Source organism: Macaca fascicularis, chromosome 11 (assembly GCF_037993035.2).
Source record: "Macaca fascicularis isolate 582-1 chromosome 11, T2T-MFA8v1.1".
In the NCBI taxonomy this organism is placed as follows: Eukaryota; Metazoa; Chordata; class Mammalia; order Primates; family Cercopithecidae; genus Macaca; species Macaca fascicularis.
Genome location: NC_088385.1, coordinates 74,153,276 through 74,175,869, shown reverse-complemented (window position 1 = coordinate 74,175,869; position 22,594 = coordinate 74,153,276). Strand labels below are relative to the sequence as shown.

The 22,594-nt window shown below is 42.0% G+C and overlaps 1 long non-coding RNA gene across 1 annotated transcript; it reads right to left on the bottom strand.

Annotated features, from left to right (window-relative positions):
* Positions 1–395: 395 nt before the first annotated feature.
* On the bottom strand, positions 396–16,624 carry LOC135966101 (uncharacterized). The gene is made up of 4 exons (XR_010579204.2): positions 16,427–16,624; positions 9,904–10,139; positions 2,292–2,474; positions 396–581 (listed from the first exon to the last, which is right to left on the bottom strand). It is a non-coding gene; the product is annotated as an uncharacterized lncRNA (long non-coding RNA).
* Between the last annotated feature and the right edge of the window lie 5,970 nt (positions 16,625–22,594).

Sequence of the window (22,594 nt, the reverse complement as noted above, 5' to 3'; positions counted from 1 at the left end):
CAACTTCTGAAGCGTTGGTTGTGATGTGCAGTCGGACATTGCAGTGGAGAAGAATTGGGCCCTTCCTGGTGACCAATGCCGGCTGCAGGCACTGCAGTTTTCCGTGCATCTCATTGGTTTGCTGAGCATACTTCTCAGCCGTAATGGTTTCCCAGGGATTCGGAAAGCTGTAGTGGATCAGACTGGCAGTAGACCACCAAGCAGTGACCATGACCTTTTTTTGATGCAAGTTTGGCTTTGGGAAGTGCTTTGGAGCTTCTTCTTGGTCCAACCACTGAGCTGGTCATCACCAGTTGTTACATAAAATCCACTTTTCCTCGCACATCACAATCCAATCAAGAAGTGGTTCATTGTTGTTGCATAGAGTAAGAGAAGATGACACTTCAAAATGACAATTTTTTTTTTACTTTCGGTCAGCTCATGAAGCACCCACTTATCGAGCTTTTTCACCTTTCCAATTTGCTTCAAATGCTGAGTGATCATAGAATGGTTCAGTGGGTGTGGCTTCTTAGTGTCCCCGGTATTTCCTGGAAGGCCTACTCAGGTTGGTGGTATTGGTGTTTAATCGTCCAGAGTGAGATCTGTTAAAAAACAAACAGGCATATTAAAATATTAAGAGTTTATTTGAGAAGACAGCAATTCACACACAGGGCAGCTCCAAACCAGAAGTGGTCAGGGCCCTGCCAAAGAAGTGCAAGAGAAAAGCTATTATAGGCTGAATGCAAAAGTGAGGCAAAGAAAATATTTAATTGGTTCAGATCAGATATTGCCTTATTTGGATTATCTCAGCAGAAAGTCCCTGGTAATATAATGCTCAGTTGGCTTGTGATGGGCTGAGCTGAAGTTTCAATTTCTTTACATAGGAATGCAGGGCGATAGAATCATCCCAGCCTAATGACCTCTTATTAAGTTATTTTAACAAGTTCCACAAGGTTATGGTGAGTTTGTCAGAGGTGTTCGAACCAGAGCAACTCCATCTTGAATAGGGGCTGGGTAAAATGAGGCTGAGACCTGATGGGCAGCATTCCCAAGAGGTTAAGGCATTCTAAGTCACAGAATGAGACAGGAGGTTGGCACAAGATACAGGTATAAAAACCTTGTTGATAAAACAGATTGCAGTAAAGAAGCCAGTTAAAACCCACCAAAACCAAGAGAGGAGAGTGATCTCTGGTCAACCTCACTGCTACACTCCCACCAGCGCCATGACACCTTACAAATGCCATGGCAATGACCGAAAGTTACCCTACGTGGGTAAAAGGAGGAGGCATGAACACTCCAACCTTTATTTAGCATATGATCAAGAAATAACCTTAAAAATGGGCAACCAGCCTGGCTGCTCTGCCTGTGGAGTAGCCATTCTTTCATTCCTTTACTTTCCTAATAAACTTGCTTTCATTTTACTCTATGGACTCACCCTGACTTCTTTCTTGCGCAAGATCCAAGAACCCTCTCTTGGGGTCTGGATCAGGACCCCTTTCCAGTAACAAGTTCCGAGTGGAGCCCTACCCAGCCTCATCTAACGCCAACCGTATCACCCTGAAAATCCAGCATAACTAATTTGTATCATTTAAAAAACAGCCTGTGACAAACCATGCCTCCTGTATGTAACATTCTGGTTCTTGCCATATCTCAGTTCCTTCCCCACAGGTCCATAACACATGCTAGTCCTGTTGCTGCTGAGTAATGGTGATCACTCTGTGGATATACTGTGTCACCTTTACCTCTATTGTCACAAGAGCCAGGAGTAACTGAGCACAGCAGGCTGACCAGGGGCTATAGCAGTGTTCCCATGGAAACCTAATTATTCTAATGCATAAGATACATACTACCTTATTACAGCATTTAGTTATAACAGCCTGAGAGTTGCATTACTTTCAGAAATGCAAGTGCCTTGTGGATCAAGTTGTAAGTTCCTTGAGAGCAGAAGCCACGTGTCAGTCAACTTTGTATCTCAATGAATTTTGGCTGATAAGCAGTGGGTAAATTTTTGGTGAAGGGATGAATGAAACTTGAAGGGGATTGGTAAATATGCCACCCCAAAATATGCCACTTTGGCATGGGACTATTTTGAGATCCGACAGATGCAGAAAGAAGTCTTCCAAGAGCTTCTCTTTCTTAAAAAATCTGACTAAAATCAGAAATTCCTGGGAAATGAGGACTGCCATAAATTGCCTCTCCAAGGGAATTGTTAAGGCCATGAAGAAGACAGAAAGTTACCGCTGAGATGGACCTGAACACACACACCTTGCCAAGACAGCCCCTGGCTTCCATGAAGCTCCCCATATACTTACCTTCCCGTAGTGGACTGCTCTGGAAAGCCTCAAACCCTTTTTTTTTTTTTCCTGTCAAGTCTCCACAGTTTATCATTCTTTGTTTAAAATGGTATATAAACTCTTCAGCCTATTAGCTTCTTTGTATTTTTTTCTCCCGATAATCTGTCTTTTGTCAGTCTAATTTGCAGTGCTCCAGTGAACCTAAAAGGGTAGAGGAAAAAGGGTTACTTTTTCCCCTATAAACTGAATTATAAATTCCATTACAACAGGGTCTATGTCATTTTATCTTCTTAGTAATTAACATAATAGCAGTGTTTAATCGGTCAGATGTGCCCAGTTTAGGGTCTCCAAAGAGAGAGTTGTATATATACATATATATTTCATGTGCAATATTTACAATATATTTATATTTACAATATATACAATATTGCAAAAATCCTAACAGAAACTATAACATTATTCTAAAGATTGCTGTTCATAGCAGGGATTATATCAGTTCTGTGTAGAAAGCTGTTTTTAGCAAATGTTAAGCAGTTCCTATATATGTGTTTATTTACTTCCTATGGCAGAAACAAATAATACATAAATATTATATTACATACAAATATAAATAAAGTCTTTATTATTTAGCAACTGTGATGCTTTTGTAAAGAAAATCTTTCACATAGAAAAAAATAAAAGTTGTTCTTGTTCTTGGTGGTAAATAGTATGGGAACCAGTGCAGTGCAATTCAATTTCAAAGAACTCAATATCACTAAAATTTGTTTGTTTGTTTATGTATGTATGTATTTATTTATTTATTGAGACAGGGTCTCACTCTGTCACCCAGGCTGAAGCGCAATGGCACAATTACACCTCATTGCAGCCTCGACCTTCCATGCTCAAGCCACCCTCCCATCTCAGCCTCCCAAGTAGCTGAGTTTACAGGAATGCGCCACCACACCCAGCTAGTTTTTCTATTTTTTGCAGAGACAGGGTCTCACCATGTTGCCCAGGCTGGGCTTGAACTCCCAATCCCAATCAGATTACCTCAGATTACCCAATCTCAGCCCACCTCAGCCTCCCAAAGTACTAACTCTTATTAAAAGTTGTGATCGGAATGACTCCGTCCTTAGTTATATGGAAGTGACCTGCAGCAGGTGATGGAGAAGAATCAAAAGACTGACTAGGCAACTTTCAGTTACTTCATATGGATTTCACATTGGCGGAAAAGCAGGAACAAAAAGAATTCTTGATTCATGCACAGTTGATACCAGGAGACAATTTACTGGCCTTCATGAGATCCTCCCTGGAAGAGGATCAATATCAAGGGTGAATGAATCCTATTTCTTCACTTCCTGTTTGTTCAACCAGAAATTTCTACATATGTTGTTGTATTCGTCAGGACACTTCCAATTTCAAGTGACGAAAACTCAACTCAAACTAATTTAACACAAAGGGGAATGTACTGGCTCTTACAACTGAAAAGTTGAAAAGTTGGTTTCTACTTCAGGTATGGCTGGATCCAGGACATCAGATGATGTCCTTAAGATGCACTTGCTCTACCTTCGTCTTCAGGCTCTGCTTCCCTCCTCCCTAAACAAAGTTTCTACACTGGGCAGCACAAATTATCTCTGCAGCTTCATGTTTAAATGGTTCTTTGATTCTGCAATCTTCAGAATGACTCTCTCAGTGCAGCCCCGTATCAATGACTCTGAAATGACACTGAGTGCCTCTGCTTGGATTAGATGCCCACTACAGGACACATCACTATACTGGGGAGGATGAGGCATGATTGTCCAATCTGGCTCAAATGCTCAGTTGTCTGGGAAAATGGCCATGTGTGTGACCACTCCACAGACACGAGAGGCTGGGATTTCCAACAGAAAGATGCTAGGCAGACAGAAGAGTTGCTTATGCCGTCAGATCAAGATCTGTGTGGAGTGTCCCCTCAACCACCCAAATCACAACCTGCCCATATATGGCCTAATCGTATGTTTGTTGTTGTTGTTCGTTTGTTTTGTTTTGTTTCATTTGGACGGAGTCTTGCTCTGTTGCCCAGGCTGAGTGCAGTGGCATGATCTCAGCTCACTGCAATCTCTGCCTCCCAGGTTCAAGTGATTCTCCTGCCTCAGCCTCCCGAGTAAGTAGTATTACAGGCACACATCACCACGCCCAGCTAATTTTTGTGTTTTTAGTAGAGACGGGATTTCATCATGTTGGCCAGGCTGGTCTCAAGCTCTTGACCTTGTGATCCACCCCCTTTGGCCTCCCAAAGTGCTAGGATTACAGGTGTGAGCCACTGCGCCCGGCCCTAATCATATGTTTTTGAACAAAAGGCCTAAAAAGCTTCCTCCTAGGTTTCATTCAAAACTGAAACAAAACAAAGCAAAAAAAAAAAAAAAAAAAAAAAATTCACGATTGAGGAAGCCGTGAGATTCCAGGCACTGTATTAAGTTTAAAGACTTCCAAATGTTCAACTTCTAATGAATGATTCACTTCACCTCAATGCCTCTGTTTTAGCAAAAAGTACCTGCTCTTTAAAACAGATTTACCTCTTCAGCTCAGATAGAAATTCTAAGATAGAATAATTTAAGAGCTAGAAAGGGCCAAATAACAGTTTTCATCAGGGAAATAAAACAATGCCAATTCCCTGGATTGGATACAACCCAAGAAAAGCCATTACCCAGCAGTGACATATGAAATATCTGCTTCGATTTCATGTGGGAGATTATTTAGCAATGTCAAGACAAAACATGCCAATTCCTGGCAGTTGTCAAAATGCCATTCTGAGTGTAACCCTGGCAAAAAAAAAAGAATCCTCTCCCTCTGCAAATGTCACCAAGCTTCTGATGGAAAATGGATAAATTTGCTAGTTTGGGAGAATAAAGAAAAAACGGGAAGGAAGAAAAAGTTTCCCTTTAGGAGCAAACTAGAAGGAAAAGGAGGGAGGAAAGAAGAAAGAGAAGGAGGAAAAAAAGGGAGAGAAGCAGGGAAGGGAGAAGGGTGACCTTTTAGTCTACCCTTCAGATTTATGCTAAAAGTTTGCCAGGTCAGAAAACAGGCTTTGGAATTAAGGGAGATATGAGACCAAGCACCGGCCCTACCACTGAAGAATTACCTACACTTGGTAACTTCACCTTCATTTGTCTCAGTGTCTTCACTGGAAAAATGAAAAATAATAGTACAATTAATAATGGTTAAAAGAAGCAACCTGGACGGGCACGGTGGCTCACTCCTGTAATCCCAGCACTCTGGAAGGCTGAGTCGGGTGGATCACCTGAGGTCAGGAGTTCAAGACTAGCCTGGCCAACGTGGCGAAATCTTGTCTCTACTGAAAATACAAAAATTAGTTGGGCGTGGTGGCATTCACCTGTAATGCCAGCTATTAGGGAGGTTGAGGCAAGAGAATCACTTGAACCCTGGAGGCAGAGATCGCAGTCAGCCAACATTGCGCCATTACACTCCAGCCTGGGCAACAAGAGCGAAACTCCATTTCAAAAAAAAAAAAAAGAGAAGCAACTCACGTGCAGTGCTGAGTCTGGTGCCAATCTGCAGAAAGCACAGTAAATAAGATCTGGTATTATAGGCCTATGGAAACAGTATATCCTGGTGCTCCACGGAAAACATTGTCTTTATTTAAATTCATCGACTTAAAAATACCTAGACAGAAACTATGAATAGGCTATGCCTCTTTACTTCATAGAGAGAATGGCAAGTTTTGAATAAAAGCATACTCCCGTTTGACACATGGAAAATAGGAAAAGTCATCTAAACAATCTTCGCATTATCAAGTCTGAACCTTTGCAGAACACTAGAGGTCCCTATTGGCACTCAATCCTCCAGCCCCAGTGATGCAGAATTCAGTGACAATTTTCTGCCTCAGCCCCACTAGATGTCTCTTCAATAAAGTTCTAATCCAATTAGTGCCCTGGCATTGATTCGATGCCTGGGAATCATTACATAGAAGGAACACAGTTTTAAATAATCAAACCATTTTCCTAAATGTGCATACATTCTAGAAGCCACCCTCCACTGCCACACGCATAATTAATACCAAAGATGTCTTTTGTTTTCCAGAACCATTGCCTGGTGTTAAGACGATATCAGGGAAAGGGAGCAAAGGTGACAAGGAAGTTATTTTGATTAATTGGGAACCTTAGCTGTTACTTGGAAGCCATGGGGGAGACGCCCTCCAAGAAATTAAAAGTAAGGTTACTCTCGGAGTTAAATCACCAAATCAATGGGAGTGCTAGCAACGTGGCTTTAATGGTCCACGTTCCAGTAAGCAGAAAAGTCAGGCTTTTGTCTTCTGCATAGCCAACTTCCTCAAAACACGAGGGAAGAGAATGCCTTTCTGAAGGAAGGCAATTTCTTCTAGTTGCATCTGATCAAAACTTTATTGTGTTGCTATTGGCTGCTGTTTTCCTCAGAAACATGGAATGACTGGGATGACACCTGATTCCCACCAGCTACCAGAACCACCTCCTTAGTTTTAATGGAGTGTTTCTTGACACCAACCACTTCAACCGCATTGCAGCATCCTGTGTTTAACAAGCTTAAAAACTCACAAGCCCACCTGGCATTTCTAACTAGCATTTATCCATTTGTCTGAATGGATCAAAGATTGCCTCATGGGCATAATAACTGACCCGTAGGCATAATGGTTGTGATGCCTGGCACAGGGGGGTATTCTGTTAGGGGAGTGAGAGAGTTGTGGACAGGGAAATCACGTAGCTCAGGAAGCCTCAAACTGCAAAGATATAGGCCGGGCGCGGTGGCTCAAGCCTGTAATCCCAGCACTTTGGGAGGCCAAGTCGGGCGGATCACGAGGTCAGGCGATCGAGACCATCCTGGCTAAATTGGTGAAACCCCGTCTCTACTAAAAAATATAAAAAACTAGCCGGGCGAGGTGGCGGGCGCCTGTAGTCCCAGCTACTCGGGAGGCTGAGGCAGGAGAATGGCGTAAACCCGGCAGGCGGAGCTTGCAGTGAACTGAGATCCGGCCACTGCACTCCAGCCTAGGAACAGAGCAAGACTCCGTCTCAACAACAACAAAAAAAACCTGCAAAGATATAGTAGCAGGTATGGGCCAGGCGCAGAGAAGCTGAAGGTGGGGTGCATGCGAGACCACAACATAGGCTGGTATTGTGTTTAAGAAATTTCAGAGTAAATGTCTTTAGGCAGGGGATTCACCCAAGTTAGCTACCGTTTCCACCATATTCCATTGCTTCCTATTGTCTTAGACCTGGGCTAATTTAATAACATGGAACATCTGGTCCCTTTGGCCTGAGTCAGAGCTTTTTTTTTCAGGGAGGGTTTGCTAGAAAGTAAATGATTGGGACAATTAGAGAGATTAGAATAAGATCTGTAGATTTAGATAACACTGTCATAACAAGGTTCATTTACCAATTTTGATCATTGTACTGTGATTATGTAAGAAAATAGTTCTTATTTTTGGGAAATGAACTCAAGTATATAGGAGTAAAGGCATAAAGATAAAAATAACTACAGATGACAATGTCTCATTCCAGATCTGCCAAATAAGGATTTCTAGAAGTAAGGCCCAGAAATCTGCATTTACCATGATCCCCAGGGAATTCCCGTGCACCTTCAAGTCCGAGAGGCACGGATCTGTAACACCTGCTGATGAATGACACCCATTTACCAGTAAAGAAAACGCTGGTCTTTGCTGCTCCCCTGGTTACCCTCAAAAGCCAGAGAGAAGGGAGGATGAAGAGAAGGTCAGCCTCTGCAGACATAGCTGTCATTTATAACTGCTGCTGTTTCCCAGTCAGCGAAAATGGAAAATGGACAGCTGTTACACCAACGTCACTCAAGTCCATCGAGGCAGTACTCCAGGTCCTCCTTTCCCATGTATTGCCTGAGTGTGGCACATTGCCCCCAGACAGACACAGGATGCTGCCCCCAGGCCAACACTTAGAGCTAGAACAGCGATTCTCAGCACAGAGCTAGAAGGGAGTGTCATTGCTGATTGCAAAAAACTGACTCAGCCTTTCAGTAAAAGTGCCTTAGGGAATGGAACTAGATTGTCCTGTCATAAACCAGTGAACCCAATATGTGAAGCAGAACCAAGCTTCCAGTGCTGAACAAGGGACTGCTCTAGTCACCAGGCACCATCCTTTCCCAAAGAAGTTTCATAGAACTCTAGCCTGGTAGATGATCTTGGCAAAAAGGAACCCATAATTAAGTAAGTTTTGAAAACACTGTATTTTGTTTCTCCCCCCTTGGAAACTGAAGACGCACATTCACATATTAAGTGCTCTGAAAAGTCATGCACTGAAAGAAAAACCAGCGTGACTCTTGTTTAGCTCAGTATTTCCTGAATATGTTCTTTGATGAGACTCCTTTTTCATTGAGTGCCTATTAATATTTTCTAGAATAAGGTTTCAAAGAAAAAAACTGAGGAAACACTATAGAGAAGAATGTATATTCAAAGGGGAAGTCACTTAGTTCCATAAATGGAACGTTAATTGGAGAAAGAATGGCAGTTGTGAAGCACATCTACAAGTATTGGCAGAGCCTCTGAAGGACTTGGGAAATGGAATTCCATTCCCTGCCAGGAAACTTCCTTAGGAATAAAGGGACTCCTTTGGTCCTGAACAGAAAGGAAGCAATATTCCTTGTCTGCATTAGAGTGGAATATTGGGATGATTAGCTACCAGAAGAGTCCTCTTTGGTCTTTCCCACTTCTTCAACCCTGTATCCACTCCACCAGAAATCTTACCCTACATCCTCAGTCTCAATCTCCCACTTCCCGTGCTGCGACCTCGGCCCATGGCAGCCTTGACTTCCTGGGCTCCAGCAATCCTCCCACCCCAGCCTCCCAACTATCTGGGACCACAGGGAGGCACCACCACGCCTGGCTAATTTTTGTATTTGTTGTAGACACAGGGTTTCTCCATGTTGCCCAGGCTGGTCTCTAACTCCTGGGCTCAAGCAACCCACCCGCCTTCGCCTCCCAAAGTGCTGGGATTACAGGCATGAGCCACTGCACCCAGCCTCAATCTCCCACTTCTTACACATCCACTGCCCCTTTGGCTCAAGTTACCTGGACTACTGCAATAGTCTACTTGCTGGTTTCCCTACTTTCACTTTTATTCTCCTGCTATGGTCTGAATATTTGTGTCCCACAAAAATTCATATGTTGAAATTCTAACCCTTAAGGTGATAGTATTAGGGGGTGGGGCCTTTGGGAGGTGACGAGGTCATGAGAGTGGCACCCTCATGATTGGGATTAGTGCCCTTATAAAAGAGGCCCCAAAGAGAGCCCTGAGGTTGCAGCGAGAAGGCCACATCTGTGAACCATAAAGCCAGACCTCATCGGACACCGAACTTGCCAGTGCCTTGATCTTGGACTTTACAGCCTCCAGAACTGTAAGAAATAAATGTCTGTTGTCTATAAGCCACACAGTCTGTGGTATTTTGTTATAACTGCCTAAACAGACTGACACACCTTTTAGTGTATTGTCCATATTGCAGCAAAGTGATCTTAGCACCTCGAATCTGATAAAATCACACTGTTTAAAACCTTCCAAAACCTGTCCTTTTTCATGGAGAAAACACAAAGATAACATAGGCCTGGCCTGGCATTTCCCTTCAAACTCATCTTGACTAATCTTCCACTCACCTGCATGTTCCAGCCACACTCCTCTTCTCCTGGATTCTCTTTGCCTGGAATTCTCCTTCCCATCTCGATTTTGCCTATTTGCTCTTTAATATAGATCATGGTGATCTATGATGGTCATAGTGATCATAGATTCATCACAGAACACTAGGCAAAAATCATTTCCTCCAGGACGACCTTCTTGATTCGACAGTCTAGGTTGGAGCTGCTCGAAGTGCAGTCCATACTTCGGTGCCAATCTACAAATTGTTTGCAATGTGATAAATGTTAAAATTGAGAAATAAGCATTTAGAAAGTTCTACAGTGTTTTAATATTACCATGACATCCAAGCACATGTTCAGTAGACTTGCCTTGTTGAACAGGGCAAAGAGCAGTTCAGGTGTTGTCAAACTCACATGGTCAGTCACATGTAGCACAATTTGTATGCTAGTATCAGTCCAGGCAGATTGAAGGGAAAAGTGGTCCTTCAGCACACAGAGTTAGAGATGCACTGGTCTAGGTCACATTGTCATGTTATACAGTCACAGCACCATGTACCTTCTTTTCAAAGCATCTATCACAGTTGGTAATTTTATGTATTTTTTGTGAACTTTTTTCTTACTGTCTGTCTCCCACACAAGACTCCTAGCTTCCTGACAGCAAGGACCAACCAGGCTTGTTGCTGCTCAATGTCAAATCCTTCTAGTCCAGCACAGTACCTGGGACATAGTTGGTGCTTAAACAGTGTGACTCATAAATAAATGGAAAGCGTATAAGTAGTGAGCCTTGTTGTCAATTTGAATACTGTATCGCCCCAATGCCATTCTTAGCATTTACTGAGTTACCTGTGGCTTATATGTGAGGATAAGGGTGAGCAATGAGAGAGAGATGAGAGAATAATTATTCCATTTTATGAACTCAACCAGACCCTTTCAGATCACATTTCAATGGCATAATAGGTATAAAATGAGTAGTGAACAACGATGTTTTAAGGGTACAAAGGAACGCTTTGTCTTTGGTAACCCATATCTATGACCTATTGTCACACATCACGGGTATTTGGTTTTATTTGATGTTTATATTTGACTCTAATTAAGAAACATCATAAAATTTCATGACCCTCCCAGCAACAGAGCTCATGCCAGCTTTCGGTGGTGTTATGTTTCCTCGCCCAGTTGTACCCTCCATGCCTTTGTTCACAGCTGTTTTGCTGATAAAATGGAGAGAAAGAGAGCTGGTATTAAGCTGACAGCTTGCTTCTGGCAGCTGCTGGACCTCAGAGCATAATTTCCTCCCTGGTGGGTTATCAAAATCAAACACCCTCGACTAATCAGAATTTCAAAGGAAGCAGATATCCAGTTGAATTTAAGAGGATTATTCCAAAATGGCTCTGAGTAGGACATTGGACTTTTGCCCCCCTAACTATTTGCTCAAACAGGCATTAGAGGCAGCTGGAATATTAAACTTTTTCCAGGAAAGAGAAGAAATTTTAATATAGTGAAAAGAGCAATGGATGATGTTAGCAAGTCTTAGCCCTGCTCTGGGAAAGGTACCTAATCTCCCTGGTTTGATTTCCTCATACGTTGAAAAGGGGAATTGGGCCAGATGACCTCTTGATCTCTTCTAGCTCTGAAATTATGGAAATGAATGATTCAGTTCCTAGACAGAGGCTTCAAGAATGCTAAGGAGCTGAGTATCTGTTCCCAGATGACAAAGTTGGCAAAGTTTATATCGGACTTAGATAAAGGTCTTTCTATTCACTACTCCTTCAGTTTAATCCTTCTTCTGAAAGACAGTACAGTATTTACCTCCTGCCTAGTATTGTGAACGTGAATTTGTTTATACAATCTCATGACTCTGAGATCTAACTCTAATTCCATAAATAGAAGTGTATAGTATTTACTCATGGTATTCCCAAAAACATCATGCTTGGTGAAAACGTTCTAGGATCAAATAAATTTATTTCTTTTTTTTTTTCTTTTTTGAGACAGAGTTTCGCTGTCGTTGCCAAGGCTAGAGTGTAATGGCACGATGTCAGCTCACTGCAACCTCTGCCTCCCAGGTTCAAGCGATTCTCCTGCCTCAGCCCCCTGAGTAGCTGAGATTACAGGCATGTGCCACCACACCCAGCTAATTTTGTATTTTTAGTAGAGACGTGGTTTCTCCATGTTAGTCAGGCTGGTCTCGAACTCCCGACCTCAGGTAATCAGCCCACCTCAGCCTCCCAAAGTGCTGGGATTACAGGCGTGAGCCACCGTGCCTGGCTGGATCAAATACATTTCTGAAATGCTGTACTCAATATCCTCTCCTTAATGATTCACATTGCAGAAGGGTGCATTAAAGCCTAGAAAGTCAAATGCTAAAGAAAGCCTACTTAACTTTGCTTGCCCTAGCATTTCTCAGCGGTGAAGTCTTTTTTCTCTGGAACATTTATTTTTATTTTTATTTATTTATAGGGATTGATTTTTGCTTGTAAGTCAGCTGGAAGGTTCTGCTGATTGGAGTCTGGCTCCAGGAGTGGAGCTGGGCTTGCTCAAGTGTCTGTGCTCAGGGCCTTTCTCGGTGCCAGAACCTTGGTGAGTGCAAAAGTTGCTTGTCGATGAGTATGGCTCTATCCACCAAATTGGAAGAACACGATCTGCCAATGAAGAGAATGCCAGTAGCATATAAAGAGGGACGAAGATAATTATTAAGGAGTCTTAACTATAACTTTGAGCTTGAATCCAAATATGCCTGAAGTCTTCCATCCTGGGCTTCCCAGTAACAGAAACTAAAAACCTCCCATTGTGTTTAATATAGTCTTAATTGGGCTGTGCCACTTACAACCCAAAGAGTTCTGACCAATACATCCATGTTAATTGTGGACCTTTAAAAAATAAATATCCATTGATGATTTAATCAAAGAGATATTCTTTTAAGGGGGAATTTAGGAAGATTAGTTTTCACAAACTGTTTGGGAGAGATAATAAACTGCTGAGATGAAGTCCAGCTGGCAAGGATTTCATAATTTAGTTCCTGAGGATAAAAGGAAGGAAAATCCTATTTTCCTGCACCACCGCTGATATTCAGTTGGTTCACACTGGTACAGCCATGCTGGTTATTTAATGCCAGCATCCATTCTGATAAGTGGTATCCACATCTTCTAATTGTTAGGTATTTTGATTATCACTGCTGTCCATATCTACGCTGCAACATATTTTCAACAAAGTGAAATTGGATAGGAATATTTTAGAATTCTGCTTTCTGTCTACCTGTGATGTGTAACCTCAATTTCTTTCACCTTGGATATCAAGATGCAACAGAATAAATTTGTCTGCAGCCTGGATGAACTTCCTCCCCACGAGAGGGACTGACTTTCCTCATTCTTCTCTTTTAACCCGGTCATGCTGAAATCATCAGAGCAGAGCCAGGCAGAATGCAAATGGCAGTAACATCCAGACTCTCATAGACACTGACTGGAAGCTGACCTCTGGCCATAGATGCCAGAAGCAGGAAGGCAAGGAAGGGACTAAGGAGAGGCCATCAAGAAAATGAAGGTACGATAAACTGCAAAAATTGCATTGGCAAGGCATGATGTACCACTGAGTCAACGTATATTTCCAACAAAATCCTGGAGGATAAGCCCGCAGAACACACAGACTAAAAAGATGGCAGCTCCCCACCCCAAAACACCTTCCCTGCCCACCAGCCTCTGCTCAAAATTCCACCACACAAACTCGATTATTTTATCTAAGGAAAGAATCAAGCAGATGAACTATGATTGAAGCTTATTTTATAATAGCAACCATTTAAAAACAACCTCCATGTTCAAACTTAGTCTGCTTTCCCTGACTGGCTAAATTATGATGTGCCCATACAATGGTGAGGCAGGAGAACAGGATCTGGAGGCAGGGGACCTAAGATCGATTTGGGACTAAGTCAAAAGGAAAACCTCAACTTTCCACAACTAAGAAACAAAAGTGCAGAAGGCTACTCCCTTCGTAAACCCTCCACCCACTTTTTCTGCCTGGCAGATGGAAAATTGAACATATCTCTGATTGGTTACAGAAAGCACAGGACTATAACTTTTGTAACTTCTCTTTAGCCTCTGATTGTGGGCCACACTTCATTTACATAGGGTGTACACCAAGTAACCAGTGGGAAACCTCTAGAGGGTATTTTAACCCCAGACAATTCTGTAACCAGGCTTTTGAGCCCCTATGCTCGACCAGCACCCACCCTGTGGAGTATACTTCCATTTTCAATAAATCTCTGCTTTTGTTGCTTCATTCTTTCCTTGCTTTGTTTGTGTGTTTTGTCCAATTCTTTGTTCAAGATGCCAAGAACCTGGACACCCTTCACCAGCGACAATGGAATACTGTGATTCCATTGAGCCCAGACAGTGTCACGTGCCACTCCTACCTACGTGGGATCCTGGGGACACTCATAGGTTTAGTTGAGACTATTACTATCTTGAACAAAGTCGGAGTTCTCCTCATCAGAAAGAATTAGAAATGACAACTCGCTGCATCTGCCGCACAACTTTAATATCCTGCAATATGAGATTGTTTGAGAAACGAATGTACAACCACATGATGGAACTCTCTACGGATGTCTGATGCTAGAGAAAGAATAAAAGGGAAAATTATATGGTAAATGTTCTAGACATTTTAAATGAAAAAAGCATTTTCATTTAAAAATGAAAAAGTTGAAAAAATGTAAATAATATGATCACATGTGTGTATATGTTTGCGTATGGATGGGTGTGTATGTATCTCCTAGTACATGCATAGAAAATCTGTGGAAGAGGCTGGGCGCAGTGGCTCACGCCTGTAATCCCAGTGCTTTGGGAGGTTGAGGCGGGCAGATCACGAGGTCAGGAGATCGAGACCATCCTGGCTAACACCATGAAACGCCATCTCTACTAAAAATACAAAAACATTAGCCGGGTGTGGTAGCGGGCACCTGTAATCCCAGCTACTCGGGAGGCTGAGGCAGGAGAATTACTTGAACCCGGAGATGGAGGTTACAGTGAGCCGAGATCCTGTCACTGCACTCCAGCCTGGCCACAGAGCAAGACTCCATCTCAAAAAAAAAAAAAGAAAGAAAGAAAAAGAAAAGAAAATCTGTAGAAGAATACATAAGAAAGCATTATTGGTAGTTATTTCTGGAAGATAAGACTGAGAAGGAACATGACATTTACTTTTCACTTCAATCCATAGTATTTCTCTTGTCAATAGAATCAGAGAATTTATTGGTATAAAAATACCCAGGGCTCTACTGTGGTAATTTGGAAATTTGTTTCCAGATAGGTCTAAATACAAAACACTCTGGAAAAAGCTGCCTCAATCCTGTCCCCGGGACCCTCAGCAAGGGGCCTGTTAGCCACGATTCCACTTTAGCAAAGAAGCACCATCAGAAGAAAAAAACCACGCACCAGCCAGGACTCTACCTGAGAGAGAAGCCCACCAAAGGCTTTAGAGGGTAACACAGCAGTTGCTCTCCAGGTTACTTTTTTCTCCAAGGTAAGGAATACACTCCTAAATGTTCCTAAACTCCTTTTGCTCATCTGATTTATTGTCATAACCCTCAATAAAAGTCCTCCTTTGTATTTAAGTTAAAACTTTCTATGTAACCTATAATTCTAGTTCTATCAGGCTCACAGAAGGTTGGTCACCATCCTCCCTACTGTAATTAAACACTCAAATGCCTCCTAAGGACTGGAGAAATTAAACCTATATATCTAGGACCCAGGAGCCAAAACCATAACAGCTCAGACAAAAGCTTAAGGTTTTTTTTTTAAGTTTGTATTTTATATTAACAATTTGTGAGCATTTTACACTCTGCTCCATGATATAGCTATAACTGATTCCCACTAAAATAATTTCTTCCTCTCCGCCTCTCTTCTGGAATATTTGACTAAATTGATATTCCGAGAAGATGTGTCCTGTTTTTGCAAAGGCCACCCCCAACACTGTATTCCCTCATATGACCTCATCGCTCAGGCTTTTCTACTTTTAAGTCAACCATTTCTAATTATCTTAACCCGTAGACATAAGTCCCAATTTTTCAATCCTTTAAATGTTCCCATCATTTTCCTCCAAAGCCTATTTTGTGTATCACTAACTCTAAAGTAATATGCTCTAAAATTCACTGCAGTACTCCAATGAGATGCTGTTGGAAAGGGTCTGAATTTATGCCCCCACTTTCTCTCCCCTCATATTCGTACACCCACCATTTATTTGTAACTCTGTACTTCCTGAAAGGAAGAACACATTCAATAATCAAGCCAACTAGCACTGCTGAGGCTTTCTACTAAAGACTTGTAGATCTTTGCACAGAGCACAGCAGGACCGATTAGTATGCCAGGGTGAAGACACTGAAAAAATACACTAGCAAAGTCCAAGGGAAGTTGTAAGAGACTGTGTGAGGTTGAGAATAGAAAATGGGTTCATCAATTAAGAAGAGACACAGGAAATTGTGCAAGTATATGCATAAAGTGAACAGCCAAATGGTGAGTTTCACCCCATGTAACACCCAGCATCTGTCCCGCTTTGAAGCCCTTACCTTTAAGCAGGCTGGCCTGCCCAGCGGTTCACACAGCCTCAGTGAGAGGGCATGCCAAGAAGTCTGCTTTGTTCCCTGGCCAATGCTGGACCTTCCTGCCGAGACATGCCTCACACTCATATTTCCCAGCCTGTTCTAATGACGCCAGCTCTCAGCTTCTCGGCTCCTGTCTCTGACTTTGCTCCTCTGTCGAATGCCTGATATTATTGTGTCTCCGGGACTAAGCCTTGGTTCCCTGAAATTGCATTCACCACAAACTGCATGTGCTTTTAGCTGCTCTGGAGAACATCCCACCATTATCTAGCACATCCTCTGGACAAAACCCCGGTTGGACCTAGCCAGTAAGACTGAAGTTACTGCTGGGATAATCCCAGTTGCTGAAGAGGAAAACTATGTTTATCTATGCATACTAATATGACTGAAAAAACATTTTCTTTATTAATCTATGGAGAACAATGTCCCTAACACAGTCTGGGACAAAAATCACTTTACAAGGTTCTTTACAACCTTCTTCTGAGGAAAAAAAAATGACTATTCCTGAATAGAAATGCTGAAGCAATGTTATGATAAACTTCAATGAGATTAAGACCCCTTTTGAGAACTTACTCCCCATCTCTTCAGCTGTGTGTCTGTCAGGAACCTGATGGTATTGAAACAGATGTAGCATTTATTATATTCAGTAAACACAGATGATCTAATCATAGCTGACCACTCTCTTTTTCTATAAAATGTCCTTACCCAAAGCAAATCTTTGGGTTTTGTTGGTGTTTGTTTTGTTTTTGAGAGAGGGTCTCACTCTGTCACCCAGGCTGGAGTGCAGTGGTACAATCATGGCTTGGCTTACTGTAACCTCAACCTCTTGGGGCTCAGGTGATCCTCCCACCTCAGCCTCCCGAGTAGCTGGGACCACAGATGCACACCATCACACCTGGCTAATTTTTTTTTTTTAATTTTTTATAGAAACAGGGTTTTGCTATGTTACCCAGGATGGTCTTGAACTCATGGACTCAAGTGATCCACCCACCTCAGCTCAGCCTCCCAAAGTGCTGGGATTACAGGCATGAGCCACCATGCCCAGCCAATAGTAAATCTTTGGATTGTCCTGCAATCTCTGTTTGCTCACAGCAAGTGTGAAATAAAATTTTGCTGCTATGACTCTTTACAAATTTAAACAAATTATTTAAAAATTTTTTTCAGGGATGGGGATCTGTGTTGTCCAGGCTAGACTCAGACTCTGGGCTTAAGAGATCCTCCCGCCTCAGCCTCCTGAATAGCTGGAACTACAAGCATGTGCCATCACACCCAGCTCCCCTGAAAATTGCTTTTTATCAATGTGTTGAGTCTTTATAAAAACAGGTTTTGGTCACTGCTGAAGTTTACATTAGGCAATTTGTCTTGACTGTGCTTTCGACTGCTTTACACAGCCATTTGTTGCTTTGTTCAAAAACATCCAATTTCGTTTTGATAATGCATTAGAACATCTGCTGTCCTTTTAGAGCCGTTTAAGATGTTGTTGCTAGATTATTTGGAATGATTCAGTGTTGTGCTTAAAAACGTTGCCTGTTTACAGCTCTCTCATATTAACTCTTGCTCACCTAGAGTGTAGTTTGGCATCTGATATAACTCACTTGCTTCTCCCAGAAAAATCCTTTTACATATTTTTTTTCTTTCTGGCATTATTTAGATCCTGATTGCTGGGCATATTCCAAAACAACATCTTTTTTTGAAGAAAGGAACAATATTTTCTTATATCAACTAATGTATATGCATGCTTATTCATTATTAGTTCAAATCTTTATTACTATCCACTATAGGCAAAGTATTATTTACATTTCCTTTCCTGCAGAAATATGCATTAGCAGTGGCATAGGTAAAAGAAAAAGAGACAGATTCAGTGATACCACAAATCCAGACCACCTCATGTCTCAGAATTACGATGCACTTCTACTCACACCAGATGACATTGAAGCAAATGTATAAATACTGAAAAGGAATTTATAAATGTACTGAAATCTCTCAAAGAAGCACTTAACAGACATTACATTGTACAACCCACAGTAGTTGTCCTAAAGATCTTTTCTTCATAGTCCCACTTTTCAGAACACTTGCTTCCATTAAGTCTCTTTTCCACCCATCCAAGTGCCAGTAAGGATTTTGAATTTTCTTTCTCTCACCCAACTCCCTTTCTTGGTCTAACATCCCAAAGTAAATGTATTATGTTAAGCATAGCTCTAGGCCCTTTCTAGCCATTCCAGGTTTTGTTGAGCCTCTGTGGCTCTATTATTCTGATCAGTATAAGTCCAGGCCTGGAAGCCATTCCCCAATCAAGCGTCCTCTGCTTTATTAGGGGGCCAAGGAAAGACAGCAAAGCCTTTTTTTTTTTTTTTTTTTTTTTTGAGGCAGTCTCGCTCTGTCACCTAAGCTGGAGTACAGTGGCATGACCTCAGCTCACTACAACCTCTGCCTCCAGGGCTCAAGTGATTCTTGTGCCTCAGTCTCCCGAGGAGCTGGGATTACAGGCATTCGCCACCATGCCCAGCTAATTTTTATATTTTTCATAGAGATAGGGTTTCACCTTGTCGGCCAGGCATGTCTCGAACTCCCAACCTCAAGTGATCAACTGTCCTCAGCCTCCCAAAGTGCTGGGATTACAGGCATGAGCCACTGCACCCAGCTGGCAGTAAAACCGTTGCTATTCATGTCATAACAACTTCACCTCCAGTAGAGCTGTCACACCAGGCAACATAAGGACCACATAAAGCTGCAAGATACCAAGGGCATCTAGAACAGTGAGCACCCATTTCTATTTGTGAGGATTAGCCAAGTTTCTTGGGCCAAGAGGTGGAAGTCAGCTCAAAGCTGATGCCTCTATCACCTAGAACAAGTCCAACCTGACTAATGGCTAGATGTTTAAGATGGTAACTTGCCATACTACACCTCCCTTTCTGATACTCTGATACTCTGATACAAAGCCATTCTAGCTGCATTCCTCTCCTTTCTGTTCCTCAAAAAGTCCAAGCCCTTTCCTGCCTCAGGGCCTTTGCACATTCTGCCCACGCTGTCTGAAATGCTCTTCCCTGTCTCTTCTCATGCCTCGTCCCTCACGCCTCAACTTATATGTAACTTCCTTAGAAACCTTCCTTGACCACCGACAACTGAGTTATCATCTCTCACCTCACCTGAAGAATGTACTACCTACGATCTTCAACCTCTAATTGTCTTGCGTATTTACTTCAATACAATTAGGCTGCAGTTCCATGGGGTCTGGGACCTATCTGTCTTATTCACACTATATCCCTAATCTTATGACACAGGAAGAATTCAGTCTGTATCTGTAGATAGATTAAATGAATGAATCCCTGCATTCAGATCAAAATATCCAAGGGGAAGAGGGGTGGTGGGGATCCTTAGAAATGCATTTCAGCATCTTCCATCCTGTTGGAAATCCATTTTACACCCAACAAAATTCCTTTACAAGAAAAAAAGAAAAGAAAAGGCTCTCCTTGTGTGTATGAGTGTCCTTGCAGCACTAATTTTAGAAATTCTCATGATACATTGCAAACATTTTAATCCCTGAACAAGCAGGTGGATGTAATTTGCCTGAACTCATGTTTCAGTGTGCTACCCATGAATTGGTAAGATCTTGCTTGCTAGTGGTGAGAACTCAAATTTTGGTGAAGCAATACTCCATCAACATATCTCAGAAAGCTTACTCCCTTGTGACCTTCTCTTTGCAATGATTTATGGGAGCTATAAAACAAATGCCCGGTGCTGAGAAATAAAATTTAAGAAAAAAAAATTAGTCTAGATTTTGAAAATGAATTGCCCTATGAAAACATAAACACAAAATGATGTTGCCAAAATATGACACAAAAATTATTTCAGTAGTTCTTGAATCATCTCAAGGATATGGTCTTATATTCTGAAAACTGTCATTCTTGACATCTGTCAAATGGAAACGGTGAAGAAAGTCAAAGACAAGGGTGTCCTCTAAAAAGCACTGCCATTTAAGAAATTTTTTATGATCAGAGTTCAAAGCAAGGAAACTTCAGTGAACTACTACAGCTCATCTGGCTATGCCAAGATAGTGCTCCAGTTTGCAAAGAGAAGGGTATATCATAGGGATAGAAATAGGCCTGATCTTGCCTTACACTTGACCATCAGGGACAAGAAGAAATCTGCTAGAACTTTGTCTCTGGCATGAACGCCTTTGGACTTAACCTGAACCATTCTGATCTTTCAAGTTGCGTCTCCTACCACTTCCCAGCATATACCCTAAGTTCATACCATATTGAAATCCTCACACTTACTAATACATGTCCTGCTCCGTTACATCTCTAGGCCTCTGAATACAACATTTGTTCTATCTGTAATATCCTTCCCTGGGAGGTGATTGGATCATGAGGACAGTTTCTCGCGGTTTAACACCATCCCTCTTGGAGCTGTCAAGATGACAGTTAGTCATCCCAAGATCTGGTCATTTAAAAGTGTGTAGCACCTGACCATCTTTCTCTTCCTCCTGCTCCTGCCATGTGACATTCCTGTTCCCCTTCACCTTCCCCCATGATTGTAAGTTTCCTGAGGTTCCCCGGAAGCAGAAACCACTATGCTTCCTATACGGCCTGCAGTACCAAACCTATTTTCTGTATAAATTACCCAGTCTCAGGTATTACTTTATAGCAATGCTAGAACAGACTAACACAGCCTCTGAATACAGCCTTTCTTCTATCAAGTAAGGTACTTCCCTTTCCTTTCCTTTTCTATCGAGAAAAAAGCTACTCATTCCCCCAGGAATCTGCCCAGATACAACTTCCTTGGTGAAGTCTTTCTTTTTTCTTTTTTTTTTTTTTTTTTTTAGATGGAGTCTAGCACTGTCACCTGGGCTGGAGTGCAATGGTGTAATCTCGGCTCACTGCAACCTTTGCCTCCTGGATTCAAGTGACTCTCCTGCCTTAGGCTACCACACCCAGCTATTTTTTTTGTATTTTTAGTAGAGACGGGGTTTCACTATGTTGGCCAGGCCAGTCTCGAACTCCTGACCTTGTGATCCACCCGCCTCAGCCTCCCAAAGTACTGGGATTACAGGTATGAACCACCGCACCCAACCAGTGAAGCCTTTTCAAATTGCCTAGGAAATTAGTGGCTTCTTCCCCTATGTTCTTATTGCCCTTTGGGGAAAGCTTGTTTATAGCACTTAGGATTTACATTTTAATGATTTATTCTGTGTCTTTCTTTTCAGCCAGGCTGTGAGTTCTCTGAGGCAGCCAACTTCATTCATCTTTGTATCTTTATAGCATGATAGCTTAACAAATGCCGACTGGCTGGCTAAAGAATCAGAACTGAGACTTCAGCTGTTTGACTCCAGCTGCTAACCTCTGGACTGTTAAGATAAAGGAAACTGAGTGTAATATATTGTAACATGCTGGAGATTTTTCCATTTACAGCATTCTAAAAGGTTTGTTACAAAAATTTGTAAGGAATTTTATATACCAAAGGAAGCATCAATGATCCCCTGTCTTCCATTAAATATGGACAGGCTGTAAATAAAAATTTTCTTCCCTTCAAGGGTATTTGAGCTTATACTCTATAAACAGAATTCAGAATCCTCTGGAGGTCCACCCAGCCCACTTCATCCAGCCTCTGTGTCCTGGGAGGTCTTAACACTTGAGAATGGTAAGCCCCAAGCCTACCAGAAGAGAAGACCAGGTGTGTAAAAATTAACTAATGAAGTCCAGGATCATATAAACAGAATTGTGGTATGTGTGGTTACTTCTCTTCATGAAGATTTACTATCTAACCTGAACAGACATGCTGCTGTGTGACAGGAATTTATTTACTGTTCAAATCTGACCTTTTCCCATGTGGTGGGAGATTGCATTTCACTGGGTGGCTTGGAGATTTATTGTACCTCTTTAGCTGCAGTGGCATTTCCTGACTGTTGGCTGCCGAGACCCTCCTAAACTCAAGTACAAAAAATCCTGACCTCGATGTCCCTCCTCCAAATGGGGGCAGATTTCTTGAGGGCAAAGTATTAATAGGTTTAAAGGACAAGCTTTATTGGAAGCAAGTGAAAGCACAGGGGACAGCGTAATGATAAAAACACACAGGTTGCCTTCTCACCTCCCATACAAACTAAGACAGATAAGTTCAAGCAGGCTTGAGACCCTA